A 17,251-nucleotide genomic window follows, 5' to 3' on the forward strand; every position below is an offset into this window, starting at 1 on the left:
GGAGAATAGGAGTCTGGGTGTTCCTGTTGAAAGTGAAAGGTGAGGAACCCACTTTGCAAATGAACGTGGCCTCTAATGGCACTACCATTAGGACTGAATACCTTACAATGGGGTTCTTTCACATACATGGGCTCTGCGAATCCCCACAGTCATTCTGGGAAGTAGGCATGGCTATTATTATTATTATTACTCCAGTTAGACAAGGGAGATGCTTGAGGCTCGAACTCCTTAGCATAGCACACACAGAGTGGGGGTCACGGGGAGATGGGGGTCGAGTGGAGGATCTAGTCCCAGCTCTGCCAGCTGTAGCCCCCAGGCAAACCACTTCACTTTTCTGAACCTCATTTTCCTTGACTGTAAGGAGAGGCACTAGATACTAGATACTAGAGGTGGACTGGGCTTGCCTGAGAGGCTGGGAGACCAAGGGACAGACAGGACTATTTGGCAGACACTGAGGATGGAAGGAGAACATTTATCCCTGCACCTGCCAAGAGCTGAGGCAGCCAGGAAAGCAGTGCAGCATATACTCATTAATAATAATACGTAGGCCAGGCGCAGTGGCTCACACCTGTAATCCCAGCACTTTGGGAAGCCGAGGCGGGCGGATCATGAGGTCAGGAGATCGAGACTATCCTGGCCAACATGGTGAAACCCCGTCTCTACTAAAGTACAAAAAAAAAAATTAGCTCGGCGTAGTGGCACCCACCTGTAATCCCAGCTACTCGGGAGGCTGAGGCAGGGGAATCTCTTGAAACGGGGAGGCGGAGGTTGCAGTGAGCCGAGATCGCACCACTGCACTCCAGCTCTGGTGACGGAGTGAGACTCTGTCTCAAAACAGAAAAAATGTATATATATAATTTAACAAGCATTTTTATGGTATTTTCCATGTGGTAGGCACTGTTCAAAATGCCTTACATGTATTAACTCATAATTCTCAGGAAACCCCTAGGAAGTAGGAAAAATGATCTCTATTTTAAAGATGCGCTTTGGTAGTCTGAGGTGGGAGGATCACTTAGGGTCAGGAGTTTGAGACCAGCCTGGCCAACATGGTGAAACCCTGTCTCCACTAAAAAGACGAAAATTAGCCCAGTGTGGTGGCCCGCGCCTGTAATTCCAGCTACGCGGGAGGCTGAGGAAGAAGAATCACTTGAACCTGGGAGGCAGAGTTTGCAGTGAGTCAAGGTCGTGCCACTGAACTCCAGCCTGGGCAACAGAGTGAGACTCTGTCTCAAAAAAATAATAAAATAAAATAAAAATAAAGATGAAGAAATTGTGGCATAAAGAGGTAATAACACATGCTCACAAAAATTTCTGTCATATATTAAGTGTCTAGTATGCAGCAGGCACTGTGCTAAGCACTTTACATTTGTTATTAAAAACCTGTAGCTGCTCTAAGAACTGAAAGGTCATGGTATAATTTAACAGAAGTGTAAGTTAACTATAACGTGTGTCAGCCCATCAGTGTGTTGATTTATTAGCATAAGAGTGTCTAGGATCTATATATGTACATGTGGCTTTTCTTTATAATGTTATTTTATTTTAGAGATGGGGGTCACACTGTGTTGCCCAGTCTGGTCTCAAACGCTTGGGCTCAAGCGATACTCCTACGTTGGCCTCTCAAAGTGCTAGGATTCCAGGCAGGAGTCACCGTGCCTGGCCCTTAATTTTTTGAAGAATAAATTTTTATTTAATATAATATCTAATTTATAGAAGAGTTGTAAGTCTAGTTCAAGGACCTCCTGGATGTCTTTTAAACCACATTCTCTATTTGGTTCATATTTTGTCCTCTTTGCTTTAACAACCTCCCTGACCCATACATATGCATATTATTTTTCTGAATTATTTAAGAGTAAATTGGTGATACTGTGTCTTTTTTTATTTTTTTTCTTTGACACAGGGCCTTGCTCTGTCGCCCAGGCTGGAGTGCAGTGGCAGGATCATGGTTCACTTGTAGCCTCTATCTCCCAGGCTCAAGGGATCCTCCCACCTTAGCCTCCTGAGTAGCTGGGACTACAGGCACAGGCTACCATGCCTGGCTAATTTTTTTGATCTTTAGTAAAGACAGGCAACACTTTGTTGCCCAGGCTGCCTTTGAACTTAACTCAAAGGGTCCTCCTGCCTTGGCCTCTCAAAGTTCTGGAATTACAGGCGTGAGCCACAATGCCCGGCTGCCTCTTCTAAATAATTTGGTGTTCATCTCCTAAGAGCAAGGACACTCTCTTATCTATGTGTTGTTGCTTTGGGTGATGAAACAAATGGTCTGTAATCACAGAATTTGTATCCCCTTAATGAATATTCCTCACCTTCATGATTATAATGATTGTGATCTGTTAAAACACAATTTTTTTTTTTTTTGAGACGGAGTCTCGCTCTGTCGCCCAGGCTGGAGTGCTGGAGTGCAGTGGCACGATATCGGCTCACTGCAAGCTCTGCCTCCTGGGTTCACGCCATTCTCCTGCCTCAGCTTCCTGAGTAGCTGGGACTACAGGCACCCGCCACTATGCCCGGCTAATTTTTTGTATTTTTTAGTAGAGACGGTGTTTCACCGTGTTAGCCAGGATGGTCTCAATCTCCTGACCTCGTGATCTGCCCACATTGGCCTCCCAGAGTGCTGGGATTACAGGTGTGAGCCACCACACCCAGCCTAAAATACAATTTTAAGTAAACACTGCAAGGTGACCACACAGTAGGTGCTCAGTCAAGGTTTGATTACACAGCTGACTCACTCTGTGTAATCCCTTCCTTCTCTGGGCCTCAGTCTCATCTGAAATGGGGCCCCCAGTTCTCCTTGCCTCACATCCTCATGGGTGGCAGTGAGGCTTAGGTGAGATGATGAATTTGATCAATGCACTTTTAAAATTGTAAAGAAAGGCTGGACGGCAGTGGCCTGTAATCCCATCACTTTGGGAGGCCAAGGCGGGTGGATCATGAGGTCAGGAGTTCCAGACCAGCCTGGCCAATGTGGTGAAAACCTGTCTCTAGTCAAAAACAAACAAACAAACAAACAAAATTTAGCCAGGCATGGTGGCACATGCCTGTAATCCCAGCTACTCACGAGGATGAGGCAGGAGAATTGCTTGAACTTGGGAGGTGGAAGTTGCAGTGAGCTGAGATCACACCACTGCACTCCAGCCTGGGTGGCAGAGCAAGACTCTGTCTCAAAAGAAGAACTGTAAAGAAGTTCTGTGGGGGCCGGGCGTGGTGGCTCATGCCTGTAATCCCAGCACTTTGGGAGGCCGAGGCGGGCGGATCACGAGGTCAGGAGATCGAGACCATCCTGGCTAACACGGTGAAACCCTGTCTCTACTAAAAATACAAAAAAATTAGCCAGGCGTGGTGGTGGGCGCCTGAGGTCCCACCTAATCGGGAGGCTGAGGCAGGAGAATGGTGTGAACCTGGGAGGCGGAGCTTGCAGTGAGCCAAAATTGAGCCATTGCACACCAGCCTGGGCAACAGAATGAGACTCTGTTTCAAAAAAAAAAAAAGAAGTTCTATGCCCTGGGGAGATATCAGGCCATTTTTCTACCCATTCTCCCAACATTCCTGCTCCTTCCCAAGTGATGGAACTGAGACAACCTGCTCACCCAACCTTCTGCTTTTTCTTCCTGGGTTTAGGTTGTCCCAGAAAATCCAGCCCTTTGGCATCTGAACTGGGCCTCCCCCGAGTTCCCACTGGTGGCACAGGCATCCTCTGCCAGAATTCAGGACACAGGGTTTAGCTGTGGGTTCCTAGCTTAGGGTTCAGACACAGAGGCCCAGGAGCCCTCCCCATAGACCTGTTTATTTATTTTATTTTTATTTTTATTTTTATGAGATGGAGTCTCCCTCTGTTGCCCAGGCTGGAGTGCAGTGGAGTGATCTCGGCTCACTGCAACCTCCACATCCCAGGTTCAAGCTATTCTCCTGCCTCAGCCTCTCGAGTAGCTGAGATTACAGGCACCCGCCACTACGCCCGGCTAATTTTTTGTATTTTTAGTAGAGACGGGGTTTCACCATGTTGGCCAGGCTGGTCTCGAACTCCCGACCTTGTGATTTGCCTGCCTCAGCCTCCCAAAGTGCTGGGATTACAGGCGTGGGCCACCACGCCCAGCTTCAGTCCTGTTTATATATGCTGTTTTCTTTCCAACAACAATATGCCCCAGGCTGGGCATGGTGGCTCATGCTTGTAATCCCAGCACTTTGGGAGGCTGAGGTGGGTAGATCACCTGAGGTCAGGAGTTCCAGACCAGCCTGGCCAACATGGCGAAACCCCGTCTCTACTAAAAATACAAAAAATTAGCCGGGCATGGTGGCAGGCGCTTGTAATCCGAGCTACTTGGGAGGCTGAGGCAGGAGACTGAAACCAGGAGGCAGAGGTTGCAGTGAGCCGAGATCGCACCATTGCACTCAGCCTGGGTGACAGATCGAGACTCTGTCTCAAAACAAAACAAAACAAAACAAAAGATGTGCCCCAGATGGTGGAGACAACTACAGGCCCTCTCCAGAGAGACCCCCTTCTTCCTCCACCAATGGACTGGACACCAATTTGTATGTTTGTGCCAGAAAGCCAGGAGTCCTGCTGTTCATTCACAAGAGGCCCTGCTGGGCGCCAGGCAGGGCGCTGAGCTGAGCCCATTTCTCTCTGGTATCTCCCTAGCCTCTCCCCAAGCTCTTAGGTAGAATAAGATCCAGTAAGTATAGACACTTTTGCAGCATCCAAAGAATTAACCCTTCACTCATTTACTCACCTGGTAAGAGATACAGGGAGAAAGCTGTGGAGTAACTCAGGGAGCTGGAGCCCATAAGGCAGGAAACCCATGCCCATTCATTCAACAAACTTGTATTGAGCTCCTTTTTGATGCATCCCCCATCCACTATAAGCACTTGGAGACGCACACAGATGTGGTTTCTGCTCCCATAGTGTGTGTGTGTGTGTGTGTGTGTGTGTGTGTGTGTGTGTGTGTGTGTGTGTGTAGGGGGATGTAAACAGGAAAACAGATATGCAAAACAATTTCAGATCGCGGTAAGTGCTAGGAACAGAATGAAATAGGATAGGAGTGATGGACAGGGGAGACTTCAGGTGGAGTCATCGGGAAAAGCCTCTTCAGAAAGTGACCTTTTGGGAGAAAACCGAGGGGTAAGAATCTGGTCCTGCAAAGATCTGGGCAAGAAATGTCCAGGTGTAGGGAACAGTGAGGTCAAAGTCACCATCACAAGGAAACGCTTGGTGTATTGAGGAGCAGCAGAGAAGTCGGAGTGAAGGCAGAGAGGGGTTAAGGTAGTATATACCTTGAAAGGGGAGGCTCCTATAGGGGCTTACGGACGACATAAATCATTCATTCATTCAACACATATTTATTGAGCATCTACTGAGATCCTGTCCTTAGTTTACTGCGTGGAGACAGACCACAAGCAGGTAAACAAGCAAATATGTAAGTCCCAGGTCAGATAAATTTTAGGAAGTGCTGTTTTCCAGTGGTTCAATGGTCATCCCAGGGCAGAGGTGGGGAGACCTGCTGAGGGCGGCTTCTCCCTCAGTCAGTCCATGCCTGCAGGGTCTGGAATCCAGGTAGCCACAGACCCGCTGGTCTTCTTTCCCCTCCCCTGCCCTCCCCTCCCTTCAAGATGGCTGACAAAGGCCGGGCTGGGTGGAAGGAAGGGAGGAAGGGCGAGGCAGAGGGTCCAAAGCAGGATGACAGGCAGGGGCACCGCGGCGCCCCGGTGGCACTGCGGCTGGAGGTGGGGGTTAAAGCGGAGACTCTGGTGCTGTGTGACTACAGTGGGGGCCCTGCCCTCTCTGAGCCCCCGCCTCCAGGCCTGTGTGTGTCTCCGTTCGGGTTGAAAGGAGCCCGGGAAAAAGGGCCCCAGAAGGAGTCTGGTTTTGGACGTCTGACCCCACCCCTCCCGCTTAGGGCTTCTGATCCCCCAGGGTGATTTCACTGGCCCGGGGTTGGGAGGGCAGGGGGCCACGGGGCGGAGCCCGCGGAGAGGGGCGGAGGGGAGGCTCCGAGCGATTTCAAATTTCCCTCGTCCCCGCCCCCCCGTTCCCCCCGCGCCCGGGCGGGGATCTGAGTGGCTGCGGCGGGGGCGCCCCCGGGCGGGGGCGGGGCAAGAGCCGGGCCGGGGCTACAAGGGGAGTCGGCACCGCCCCCTCCCCACCCACTCCCGCTGCCCCGTCCGGCTCGCGCCGCTTCCTCGCAGCAGCTGCTCCCGGCTCCGCGGCCGCAGCCCGCGTGGACGCTCCGAGCGCCCCCCGACGGACGGGACCGGCTCCCTGGCGGTCGGGCGAGCGGGCGGCAACGCTGCCCGGCCGGCAGCGCTGGGGTTAAGTGGCCCAAGTAAACCTAGCTCGGCGATCGGCGCCGGAGATTCGCGAGCCCAGCGCCCTGCACGGCCGCCAGCCGGCCTCCCGCCAGCCAGCCCCGACCCGCGGCTCCGCCGCCCAGCCGCGCCCGAGCCAGCCCTGCGGCAGGTGAGCGCCCCGGGGCCCCGGGGAGGCTCGGCCGCCAGCTGCTTCGAGGGCTGCTAGGGGAGGGGACGGCGGGGGCTCCCGAAGCTGCCGGGGAGAGACCCTCTCCAGGGACCTCCCGAGGAGGGGCTCCCGCCGGGCTGGAGACCCGGCTGGGTTTGGGGGGTGAGGAAACGTCCACGGACCCTGCTTGGGGTGGAACGGGGACAGCGGGTGGGACGCGGGGGACATACGTCTGACGGGGACCGGAGATACTAGAGGAAGGGACGCGTCTGCTGCCTCCAGGAGCCCGAAGAGGAGAGAAGCTTGCTCTCAGGGAGGGGGACGCGCTGGCTTCCCGGGGTCCAGACTCGAGGAGGAGGAGGTGCCCGTCGAGAGCATGAACAGGGGCTTTGCTCATGGGCAGGGGGTGTAATTACCTGGCCTCTGCCTTGGGAAAAGTTAAGGGGCGGAGGAGGTGAGGAGGGGTTTCTGCCATGCAGGTGGGCGTCCGCCCCTTGCAACTGGGATGTGGGGTCTTCAGGCGAGGCGCTGTCCCTTCCCCCAATCCCAGCTTTAGGAAAGAGCTCGTGAGTGTGGGCTTAGACTCGCGCGGGCTGGGGCGTGCGCGCGTGGAGGGCGTGAGGCAGAGGGCGACCTCCCGGGGTGCTCTCGAGCTGAGCCATCAAGCGCGGGGAGCAGCGGGGCTGCCCTCTGCCTGTGCACACCTGGCCCGGGAGGAGCCGGGCGGAGGGGCGGCGCCTCCCTGTCCCGGCCACGCCGCCTACCCTGGGGTCTTACTTTCCATTCTTAGCCTAACTCCCGTGTGCGGCTGGCCCCACTTCCCAGACTCGCACACTAAGGCCACAAAACCTCTAGCACCAGCTCCTGGAAGATAAGCTTCCCGGCTCGTGGTTGCATGGGGAGGGTGTATTGAGCTCCACTTTATCGGGGAGAAAGTGGAAGCGGAGAAAGACCTAACAACTTGTAAGACTGCGCTGCCCTTGGGCCCAGGCTTCCCGCTGGAGGATCTCACCTGTGGATGGAGTTCCGAGCCCAGGTCTTGCCCGCGCCTCCAGCTTCCCTGCTCCCTTTTCCTCCCCTGGTCTAGGAGAGGCTCGCTGGGCCTCCGTGTTTCCACCCTCCCCCGAAGTTGGGAAGTGTTTGAATTAAAGGGAATTAAGGGCAGAGTATGAACTTTGAGTTGCCTCCTGAGTTCTGGATGCGGTGGGTTGTGGCAGACGGGTGGCAGTTTTTGGGAAACAGCTGTTATCTCCTTTACCAGGCCGCTGGGGCTTCTTGTTCACCCACCTTGGAAACGCCAGGTGCGGACTTGATTTTTCCAGAGTTGAGATGATGGTACTTAGTTTATAGGGTTGGTATACAGTAAGCACTCAATACATGTTTGCCATTGTTGGAATCACTAGCTAGCACACGGGCTAAGCAAGCTTCCTTCCTTAAGGAAGCATAGTTCTTAGTTCATCATGTGTTTAAACCCTGTCTCGCCAAGTTCATTGCTCTCCGTGCCTTAATTATTACATCTGTGAATTAGCAATAGTCCTACTAATAGGGTTGTGTAAGGATGAAACCAGTCTTATGCGTGAATTAACCTCTTCAGCCCTTGATCTTCCTCAGATGTTTAGGCATAATAGCCTCTACCACATTGGGCCTGGGTAAAGAGGCAGTGGGATAGTGCCTGTGTAGGGTCAGCACATGGTGAGTGTTGATGTCTGTACTTAATAACGAATAGCCCCTCATTTTAGGGTGGCCATTCCTGAGATTTGGGGATGGAGGGAGGCACCCCTGCCAGCCTCTCCTTTTCCTGCCTTCACGAAGGCAGCTCTGAAAGCTTTTCTCAATCATTGTCCACGATTAGGGAGTTGGCAGGAAGAACCGCCTTTGTTCCCTTTCGAACGGAGTCTTGGTTTTGTTTTATAAGGGTTGGGGCCGTTTTTAAAGCCCTCCCGGCCACGCATGGGGGCCTACTGCAAAGGTGTAATTGCAGAACTAAGTGAGATCCCTTACCTTTTCCCATTGGGATGGAGAGTGCTGAGACAAAGGGACAAGGACTGGGTCCAGTGGCATCCTGCTCTTAAAGTCGTAGACATAACCCCCACCCCTTGCAAAGGATGGGGGGAGGGGAAGACGGTAGCTGGGAGCTGCAGGGGTCTAAGGGAGGAGCAAGGGAGGTGGGGTTGAGAGGCTGCTTCCTTCCCTTCCTCCAGCCACGTGGGGCCTGTGATCCAGAGGCGCCTGTCGCCCCTCATTATTGCAGCCCCATGGACCTGCTGCCAGTGGGGGCTTGGGCAAGTTCTTCAAGGAAAACTTACCTTGGGATTCCTTTTCCTAGACCAGCTCTTATGCCGGCTGCCTCACCTCCAGGCTCAGACGCCTTTTCCAGTTTCAGCTAAATGTGAAACTTTTCAGAGGTATGAGGTTGTGCGCTCTTCCCCACACACCAGTCCTTAGCCCAGGCACATACTACTAATTGAGTGGAGTTTTTTCTTTTAAATCATGAATTTTCAGGATGATTTCCAGTTTCACGGAGGACCAGGGCTGGTGAAGTATGGAATTCATTTCATGTGCAGGCCACTCTTGTAAAAAGAGACTGAGCAGACATGTCTCCCCTTTGTTGGGGGGCTCATGTTCTCACTGGGACCCTTTTACAGGTGATAGAACTGAGGCTCTGGAAGATACAGGTACTATTACGTCTTGGTGGGGAGCATTTTCTTTCTCTTTTTTTCTTTTTCTTTTTTTTTTTTTTTTTGAGACAGTTTTGCTTTGTCACCCAGGCTGGAGTGCAGTGGTGTGATCTCAGCTCACTGCAACCTCTGCCTCCCGGGTTCAAGCAATTCTCCTGCCTCAACCTTCCGAGTAGCTGGGATTACATGCGCACACCACCACGCCTGGCTAATTTTTGTATTTTTAGTTGAGACGGGGTTTCATCATGTTGGCAAGGCCGGTCTCAAACTCCTGACCTCAAGTGATTCACCCGCCTCGGCTTCCCAAAGTGTTGGGATTGTAGGCGTGGCTGTTACACCCGGCTGCTTTTTATTTATTTATTTATTTATTTTTATTTTATTTTATTTTATTTTTTTTGAGACGGAGTCTCGCTCTGTCTCCCAGGCTGGAGTGCAGTGGCACGATCTCTGCTTACTGCAAGCTCCGCCCCTCGGGTTCATGCCATTCTCCTGCCTCAGCCTCCCAAGTAGCTGGGACTACAGGCGCTGGCCACCATGCCTGGCTAATTTTTTTTGTATTTTTAGTAGAGACGAGGTTTCACCGTGTTCGCCAGGATGGTCTCGATCTCCTGACCTCCTGATCCACCCGCCTCGGCCTCCCAAAGTGCTGGGATTACAGGCGTGAGCCACTGTGCCTGGCCATGCTTTTATATGGGTACTGCCTCACACCCATAATCCCAGCACATGGGAGACTGAGGCTGGAGGATCACTTAAGGCCAGGAGTTCAAGGCCAGCCTGGCCAACGTGATAAAACCGTGACTCTACAAAAAATACAAAAAGTAGCCAGGCGTGTTTGCGCATGCCTGTAATCCGTGCTACTGGGAGGCTGAGGCACGAGAATTGCTTGAACCTAGGAGGTGGAGGTTGCAGTGAGCTGAGATCCTGCCACTGTTCTCCAGCTTGGGCGACAGAGCGAGACCCTGTCTCTATGTGTATATATCTACGTAGATATAGATATGCTTAAATTTTTTTTTTTATAAGGACAAGGTCTTGCTGTGTTGCCAAGGCTAACCTTGAAAGCTTGGGTCCAACGATCCTTCTGCCTCAGCCTTCCAAAGGCTTGGGATTACAGGTGTGAGCTACCACACATGGCCTCTAGGTCACTTTTCACTCAGATTTTTTCATTCATTCAAACAAAATAGTATAGGTATGACCTCTGCTGTAGTTTATTTTTTATTTACTTATTTATTTATATTTTGAGACAGTCTCGCTCTGTTGCCCAGGTTGGAGCGCAGTGGTGGTTGCTCACTGCAACCTCTGCCTCCCGGGTTCAAGCAATTCTCATGCCTCAACTTCCCGAGTAGCTGAGACTACAGGCATGCACCACCATGCCTGGCCAATTTTTGTTTTGTAAAGATGGGGTTTCACCTCATTGCCCAAGCTAGTCTCCTGGGCTCAAGCAATCTATCCTCCTCATCCTCTCAAAGTGCTGGGATTATAGACATGAGCCAACACACCCAAATTCAATTTTTTTTAAAAATTATTTTTATTTTTTGAGACGGAGTTTCGCTCTTGTCGCCCAGGTTGGAGTGCAATGGCGTGATCTCGGCTCACTGCAACCTCTGCTTCCCGAGTTCAAGTGATTCTCCTGCGTCAGCCTCCTGAGTACCTGGGACTACGGGCGTGGTGGTGCATGCCCAGCTAATTCTGTATTTTTTTTAGTAGAGATGGGGTTTCTCCATGTTGGTCAGGCTGGTCTCGAACTCCCAACCTCAGGCGATCTGCCCACCTCAGCCTCCCTCCCAAAGTGCTGGGATTACAGGCGTGAGCCACCGTGCCTGGCCCAAATTCAATTTTTAATGGCGTCCTTGTCTTGTTTTATGGGTACAACATCATTTATCTGCCTGAGAATATTGTAGGGTTTAGTGTTCCCTTGTGTTCCCGCCAATATTAAGGGATACTCAATTTTCCAGTACCTTGCCCTGTAGGTCTGGCTGCAGGGCCAGGAGACTGGCGAGGTCTCAGTCTGGTATCTGTTCCTCCACTTGTCCCAGTCTGTAAGCTCTTGTGTGTGTGTTTTTTTTTTAATTATTTCTTTTGAGACAAGTCTCGCATTGTCACCCAGGCTGGAGTGCAGTGGTGCGATGATAGCTCACTGCAGCCTTGAACTCCTGGGCTCATTCCAGTATCCTCCCACTTCAGTCTCCAAAGTAGCTGGGACCTTAGTCACGTGCCACCACGCCCATCTAATTTTTAAAATTGTTTGTAGAAACATTAAAGTCTCACTATGTTGCCCCAGCTGGTCTCAAACTCCTCGGCTCAAGCAATCCTGCCTCAGTCTCCGAAAGTGCTGGGACTACAGGTGTGAGCCTGTGCACCCAGCTGTCTCGTGTTCTTGTCCAGAGCCTCAGCCTGCATGTCTGAAGAAGAGTGGTTGTCTCCAGAGCAGCAGGCTGAGGGAGGGGACTTGGGAGTCAAGGGTCTAACTCTTCCTTTGGAAGAAGGCCTCTCTCTTAGTAGGCTTTTCTGGATTCCAGCAGCATTTATGTCCTGTTGTATGTGTGTGTTCTGGGGCCAGAGCTGGGGCTGGAACCCAGGCTGCCACTGGGCCCCAGCTCCTGCAGAAGTGCTGATACCTTTGTAGGGCATTCGCTGCAGCCAGAACAGTGATGGGCCCTGGCAGCATGGCAACATGGCTCACTCTGTTGCTTAGGCTGGAGTGCAGTGGTGCGATCACAGCTTACTGCAGCCTTGAACTCCTGGGTCAAGTCTCTCACCTCAGTCACCTCCTGAGTAGCTAGGACTACAGGTGAGAGCCACCAGGCTTGGCTAATTTTAATTTTCTTTTTTTGTGGGGGAGATGGAGTTTCGCTCTTGTCGCCCAGGCTGGAGTGCAATGGCGGGATCTCGGCTCACCACAACCCCCGCTTCCCAGGTTCAAGCAATTCTCCTGACTCAGCCTCCCGAGTAGCTGGGATTACAGGCATGCACCACCATTCCCGGCTAATTTTGTATTTTTAGTAGAGATGGTGTTTCTCCATGTTGGTCAGGCTGGTCTCGAATTCCCCACCTCAGGTGATCCACCCGCCTCGGCCTCCCAAAGTGCTGGGATTACAGGCATGAGCCTCTGTGCCTGGCTAATTTTAAAATTTTTTATAGAGATAGGCTCTCGCTGTGTTGCCCAGGCTGGTCTCAAATTCCTAGGCTCAAGTGTAATCCCAAAGTGCTGGGATTACAGGTGTGAGCCACCATGCCTGGTCCCTTGCCTGCCTTTGATTCCTAATTACTATCATGGTTCCTGAAGCCTAGTAGAGCTCATCTGAATGGATACAGGAGGCTCTGGAGATGGGAATGGGGAGGCACTAACTAGGGTCCCACTGAGCCAGCTACAGGCCCCCGCTCTTCTGTGAAAAGATGGTTGTGATGAAGACTTAAGTTTTCATTATATTCCAGGCAAGCCATTTTCTCTGACTCTGGGAGTTGTTTGGCACCATGGGTAAGGATGCCCTACCCCAACAATGGCACTGGAGGAAGAGCCTTAAGCTTAGGCACTGGCTTTCCCAAGTCCTTGGGTGAATTTGCAAACCTCACCTGTGTCCTCATGTTGCCCTAGGATGTTACATGCTGAGCTGTAAGCAGGATGCTGAATTAGGGGAATTGCTCAGTACTAAATATGATTGTTACTACAACCACAAAACTAGCAAGGAGTAGAACTGCATTAAAACACTGTTGCAAATTTTTTTATTTTTTGAGACGGAGTCTCGCTCTGTCGCCCAGGCTGGAGTGCAGTGGCGAGATCTCGGCTCACTGCAAGCTCTGCCTCCCGGGTTCACGCCATTCTCCTGCCTCAGCCTCCCGAGTAGCTGGGACTACAGGCGCCTGCCACCTTGCCCGGCTAATTTTTTGTATTTTTAGTAGAGATGGGGTTTCACCATGTTCGCCAGGATGGTCTTGATCTCCTGACCTCGTGATCTGCCTGCCTCGGCCTCCCAAAGTACTGGGATTACAGGCGTGAGCCACCATGCCGGGCCCACTGTTGCAAATTTCTTTCCAAAACCTCTGCCGGCACATGGCTGAATCCACAGAACTGGCAGGACACACAAGATGCACTGGGTTAAGATGCTTTGGTGCTCTCTGTGGGTGCAGCTGACTGTTTTGCAGGCCTGCTTCTTGACCGTTGAGACAGGCAGATCTGAGCCCCCACTAGGTAATTGTGGACAGTTTTTGAAAGGTGGTTTTTATGTGAGATCATGGGCTTCTTTTAAAGCCATTTGTATATATGCAGTTCCCTTATCTGCAGGCCTTAATTTTGACATTTCTGTTTTCCTTCTCGAGATTTGTTTTCTGTCCCTGCAGTACTGCTTTTTCCAGAATGTCATATAAATGGAATCATACATTATTATTATTTTTGAGACAGCATCTCACTCTGTTGCCCAGGCTGGAGTGCAGTGGCACGGTTTGGCACATTGCAACTTCCGCCTCCTGAATTCAAGCAGGAACCATACATTATATAGCCCTTTGAGTCTGGGTTCTTTTACTTATTGTGAGATATTTGAGATTTATTTGTTTTATGACACGTACTAGCAGTTATTTCTTACTTTTTAAACATTTTTTTAAGGCAGGTCTCTGGAGTTCAGTACTACAATCACAGCTCACTGTAGCCTCAACTCCAGTGCTCCAGCGGTCCTCCCACTGCAGCCCCCACTGCCCAGTAGCTTCAACTACAGGCACTTGTGCACCACTATGCTCAGTTAATTTAAAAAAAAAAATTATTTTTGAGACAGGGTCTTGCTCTGTCACTCAGGCTAGAGTGCAATGGCATGATCTCAGTTCACTGCAACCTCCACCTCCTGGGTTCAAACGATTCTTCTGCATCAGCCTCCTGAGTAGCTGGAATTACAGGTGCCCGCCACCTCATCAGGCTAGTTTTTGTAATTTTTTTTTTTTTTTTTCTGAGACAGAGTTTTTCACTCTTGTTGCTTAGGCTGGAATGCAATGGTGTGATCTCAGCTCACTGCAACCTCTGCCTCCCAGTTTCAAGCGATTCTCCTGCCTCAGCCTCCCAAGTAGCTGGGATTACAGGCATGTGCCACCACCCCCAGCTAATTTTTGTTTGTTTGTTTGTTGTTGTTGTTGTTGTTGTTTTAGTAGAGATGGGGTTTCTCCATGTTGATCAGGCTGGTCTCGAACTCCCGACCTCAGGTGAGCCGCCCACCTTGGCCTCCCAAAGTGCTGGAATTATAGGCTTGAGCCACCATGCTCCGCCTTACATTTTTTTTTTTTTTTTTTTCTTTTGAGACAGAGTTTCGCTCTTTGCCCAGGCTGGAGTGCAATGGCATGATCTTGGTTCACCATAACCTCCGCCTCCCGGGTTCAAGTGATTCTCTTGTCTCAGCCTCCTGAGTAGCTGGGATTACAGGCATGTGCCACCATGCCCGGCTAATTTTGTATTTTTAGTGGAAACGGGGTTTCTCCGTGTTGGTCAGGCTGGTCTTGAACCCCTGACCTCAGGTGATCCGCCTGCCTCAGCCCCCCAAAGTGCTGGGATTACAGGCATGAGCCACCGTGCCCGGCCTAAATTTTTTTTTTTGTAGTGTTGGGGTCTCACTTTGTTGTCCAGGCTGATCTTGAACTCCTGGGCTCAAGCAATCCTCCTGCCTAGGCCTCCCACATTGCTGGGGTTACAGGCATGAGCCACTGTCCCTGGCATCTTTTTTTTTTTTTTTTTTTTTGCTGTGAATATAACATTTCTAGCTTTTCTTTGTGTTGTGATTTTTACCTTTTCAATACATAGTGTGCAAGGACATATTTTCTGGTTACGATAGAAATAATTTATTTGAAAGTCTATCCATGTTGAAACAACTAAAAATGCTGTGACTTTATCTGTTGGTAGAAGAACTAAGCTCCCTTAATGAAATCTAGAGAGCAGAAGAGAACAGGAAATGAGAGACCACAGACTAAAGGGAGAAAATGAACTTTTCAATAAGGCTTGCAGGCTTGCTCTAGCAGTTGTAGTGATTAAAAGTAGTGGCAATGGCTGGGTGCAGTGGCTCACGCCTGTAATCCCAGCACTTTGGGAGGCCGAGGTGGGCGGATCGCCTGAGGTCAGGAGTTCGAGACCAGCCTGGCCAGCATACTGAAACCCTATCTCTACTAAAAATACAAAAATTAGCCAGGCGTGGTGGCACACGCCTGTAATCCCAAGGAAGCTGAGGCAGGAGAATTGCTTGAACCCAGGAGGTGGAGGGGTTACAGTGACCCGAGATCATGCCATTGCACTCCAGCCTGGGCAACAGAGCAAGACCCCATCTCAAAAAAAAAAAAGGAGTGGTAAAGGATAAATACCAAACAAAACTGAGCCTCAAAACATATTACATATATATGGGAAGTTCAAATAAGAGATACAGTTGGGATGTGTTCATAGGTGTCTGGCTTTACTTACGGGGAAAAATATTAGGTCCCTACCTCATACCATATACAAATAATCAAATAATTATGTTGATTAAACCTGAGTGGCCTAATTCAAATAAATGTTTCTTAGACAGGCGAGTTATGTTTTCTGATTGTAAAAGTTACATGGGCTTAAGGTAGTTACCCCCCAAACCTTCCTTCTGAGTATGAATTCTTATAGTTAGAGAAGAAATGCTGCAGAGAAATGGCTTAAACATCAATAATTGATGTTGTATTATGCAGGTTTCTTGTTTTCACTTTACATAACTTTGTCTAACAATAAGTACTGCACTCTTTGCCCCCTATTGTGGAAGCAGGTAATTTAGTCAACCAGTCCTCTTGACCGTGATTTGATTGCAGTGTTTGCTATGACAAATGGGACTGCAGCAACCCCCTTGCACAGAGGCCTTGGCAAGAGCTTTGAACTGGGTGGTTTCTGAGCAGTAGAATCCTGTGTAACAGGATATAGACATTAGGCATTTTAGATGACACAGTGAAGATTACTATCCCAAAGACTGAACCAGTATCCCTGCTGTGTAGGTATTTAGGGTTAAGATGACTAAATACTGTGTAGATAGGTAGACTTGAGATTTAAGGCGTTCTTAGTTGAAGCCACAGGTGCAGCCTTCTGTGAGGGAGGGGCCAAGGTTGAGGGGGTCTCTTTCCAGAATATTGACCTCCTTTGCCCCCTTGGGAGGGGACAGGGCCGTTGGCTCTGATTTTGCCAAGGGGTAGGTGGCCACAGGAATTGGGCATAGCAGTCCCTAGGATTCTGCTCCAATGCTGCCCCTCATTCTCTGAGTTACCATTGACCACTCCTTGGGGCTGCCACACCCTTCAAGGGGTTCTCAAAGTGGATATAGGGGAAGGGGCTGGGTGTTTGTGAATTCTGTATAAAGGGCAAAAAGTTTAGACTCTAAAGTTACTGTCATATCTTTTCAGATCTTTATGGTCCTAGTTTTTTTTTTTCCTGTTACTTATCTAAAAGGTAATGACATGATTTTATTCCAGTGCGCTGACAAACATCTGAGTATATTTTGGTGTCATGCACAGTCTGCAGATAGCCACTTGTCTGGTTTTTCCCTGTTTGGACACACATTTTTTTTTTTTTTTTTTTTTTGAGATGGAGTTTCGCTCTTGTTGCCCAGGCTAGAGTGCAATGGCACGATCCCGAGTAGCTGGGATTACAGGCATGTGCCACCACCCCGGCTAATTTTGTATTTTTAGTAGAGGGGGGGTTTCTCCATGTTGGTCAGGCTGGTCTTGAACTCCCGACCTCATGTAATCTGCCCTCCTCGGCCTCCCAAAGTGCTGAGATCACAGACGTGAGCCACTGTGCCTGGCTTTTTTTTTTTTTTGAGAGGGAGCCTGAGCCTGTACTGTTGCCCAGGCTGGAGTGCAGTGGCTCACTGCAACGTCCGCCTCCCGGGTTCAAGCGATTCTCCTGCCTCAGCCTCCCGAGTAGCTGGGACTATAGGTGTGTGCCACCACGCCCAGTTTATTTTTTGTATGGACACACTCTTCTGATAATTCTGCTTACTATGCCAAGGGCCCAGCTTCTACTGTACGATGACAGTGGTACATGTACTCATGACCTAGAGGCACTGAGCAATTCCCCAAACACATTCTGAATTGTGGAGGGTGATGGGGTGGATACTTCTTGATTGGCCTTGTGGCATGGTGCTGTGGTGGG

The 17,251-nt window shown here is 50.4% G+C and overlaps 1 protein-coding gene across 4 annotated transcripts in view; it reads left to right on the forward strand.

The window, feature by feature from the left end:
• Nucleotides 1–6,136: 6,136 nt before the first annotated feature.
• DNMT3B (DNA methyltransferase 3 beta) overlaps nucleotides 6,137–17,251 on the forward strand; it is a 46,974-nt gene continuing 35,859 nt past the window's right edge. For all 4 annotated transcript variants that reach the window (XM_008967485.5, XM_063601085.1, XM_063601084.1 and 1 more), the window contains exon 1: nucleotides 6,137–6,451. The gene's annotated coding sequence lies outside the window, so the exon portion shown is untranslated. The remainder of the gene's footprint in view (nucleotides 6,452–17,251) is intronic.

The sequence above is a fragment of the Pan paniscus genome, chromosome 21 (genome assembly GCF_029289425.2).
Source record: "Pan paniscus chromosome 21, NHGRI_mPanPan1-v2.0_pri, whole genome shotgun sequence".
Classification (NCBI taxonomy): domain Eukaryota; kingdom Metazoa; phylum Chordata; class Mammalia; order Primates; family Hominidae; genus Pan; species Pan paniscus.